This window comes from Corylus avellana, chromosome ca5 (genome assembly GCF_901000735.1).
Source record: "Corylus avellana chromosome ca5, CavTom2PMs-1.0".
Taxonomy (NCBI): Eukaryota; Viridiplantae; Streptophyta; class Magnoliopsida; order Fagales; family Betulaceae; genus Corylus; species Corylus avellana.
In genome coordinates this window covers 9,770,856-9,773,364 of record NC_081545.1, presented here as the reverse complement: position 1 = coordinate 9,773,364, position 2,509 = coordinate 9,770,856, and positions in this window count along the sequence as shown.

The window sequence follows — 2,509 nt, the reverse complement described above, 5'->3', positions numbered from 1 at the left end:
TCCTCCTTCCTCTCCAAGAACACTAAGGAAATCACTCAAGGCTCACAACAACACTCAAACGGCAATTCTAGAGACAATAGGGCGAAAATGAGGCTTATGGATCAAATGGGAGATCCTATTTATAGGGGGAAAAAGCTAAAGGCTCTATAGGAGCAGGCCTGTAGTGCAGCGAGCGCTCGGTATTACAGTGTCGAGCATACACGTACTATTTACCCAGTGGTTTTATGGTTTCACTCGTACGCTTGGGCAATATCCAGGGGTCAACTAAAAGTCATCATACAATCGGGCTGGTCCCTACACGAGCGCTCGTGTACTGTTTGCATGCGAGCACTCGCATGGTCCCCACACGAGCGTTCAACTAGAGAGTCCAAAATTCCCAAAATGATCCTCTAGCTGTCCCTAGTGACCCAAAGATCTAATTAATCCCCTAGCCAAGCTAACTTAGTCTAGTTAATTATTTGGGTCACTACAATCTTCCCCACAATTGAATGGGTCAACGCCGATGGCACCATTCGCTCCATCTCCTTCATTTCCTCTTGAGTCAGCTGATGTGCAAATTATCTACATAAATTAATAGGTAAATAATTGTATGTTTTACCTGCAAGTGCACAAGGTCAACATGGTAGTATAGGGTGCAAGTACAGGATCATTCCCACGAGGATTGCTGAATTTTCGTTTAAAAGTAAATTCCTTAAGCAAAAGCAAAGTAAAGATTGATTGTTGAAGTGATGATAATAAAGGGTAGGGCTTTGATATCCACCACTAATTATATTAAGCTAATATATCAATATGCCAATGCTTTAATCAAGTTATGCATATTTAATGTTTGTCAACCTAAGGGCGTGGTGTATACTCCTTAAGCTATAGATTTCCCTAAGCAACAAGTTAGGCATGGTGTATACTCTAACTCTTTTCTTCCCTAAAGGATTTAGCATGGTATATACTAAGTTGTTCTTTAGAAAAGCATATGTTCTATAGAAATTGACAAATACACGAGGCCTAGGGCATGGTATATACTCCCGGTTCCCAATGTTGATTAACCTAAGAATCCGGTGTGGATATCTCTTGTTACTTATGTTAAACCCAGGACTCGGTCATCCAAATTGATTTAACTAACTAGTCCATGCCACATGCATATGTTGATCAGACACACACATATGAGGAATTCATGCAAGCAGGTATTAATCAAGTTAAATAGCACAACAAGATCATCACAAAGGCGCCAATATTGAAATATTAACAAAACATAACTACGACTTCAATCCAGCCCTACTAAATAAATTAGCTACACATAGAGTTGATGTTAAATATCTTCATAAAAGAAAAGAATAAACCCGAGACTTGAACTTGAGAGCTCCTATTCTTCTCCCTTCTCCAAGCCTGTCTATTCTAAAGGCTTAGGAGTCTATTTACAGGCTTTAAAAGTCCTTGGAAAAGTAGTAAACCCTAGGGATTTCGTAGGGTTTCAATCCTATTACAATTGGGAGTTGGAAAACCCTAATATGGAAATAGGGACATCTTAGCCGCCCTTGGGTTGTCTCCTGCGCACGGGTGCGATCGATCGCAACCCGTGTGCGCTCGATCGCAGGTCTGCGATCGATCCTTCTTCTGGCATGCGCTCGATCGCTCCTGGCCTGCTTTGTGCTATGTCCTCTCGGGTACTGCGCTCGATCACTAGTACCCTGGGATTGATCGCAGTGTCAGGGAGTTTCGATTTTTTCCATCTTCTCTCTTTGAGCCCAAATCTCCTAGTTTTACTTCATTTTCTTCCAAAAGCCTGTAAAAACATGAAAAACACAAAAATGAATTAAAATGGCCTAATTAAGTAAACCCAAGGGAATAAAACATGCAAGTTAAGGGTTGAAAATATGAATATTTTAGCACTTATCACACCCCCAAACTTACATATTGCTAGTCCCTTATCAATACAAAACTAAAAACAAGAATGGAAAAACAGAAAATAGGAGATAAATCCATCTTTCGTGGGATGTACGATTGCATTTAGCATATGCAACAAGCCTTTTAAACCACTAGGAATTCCCTAGTGGACGAGTGAAGTCTCGTGAGGGTTTTCCAGAAATGTTACCCCAAAACATTATGCAAGTTCATGTTATTTCCAAAAGTTAAAGTATCACTTCAAGATTATGATTTTCATTCATCAGCAAGTTTAAAAAAATTTGAACCCCATCTTCACAATGACTTGGAATCTCAAAGTGCAATTACTTACAAAGGACATGCTAAAACATCACAAGTTCAAAAATTGTGTACAGTGAACTAGTACAAAATTATGAGGCTTTCAAATCTTTCCAATATGCAATGTCTCCTTATCTCAGAATTCACTGAAGTTCCTATTAGAATAACACACTGGCATTTTTCTTTTTCTTTCTTTTTTCTTTTTTTTTTTTGGTCAGGTTGTGCAGTGTTGGTTCCCTTAAGCTTTCTATTTGACCTTTGTAGCGAGTGTTAAGTCAATGACTCCCAAACTAGATGGTTTTAGGGCATTAGGTGT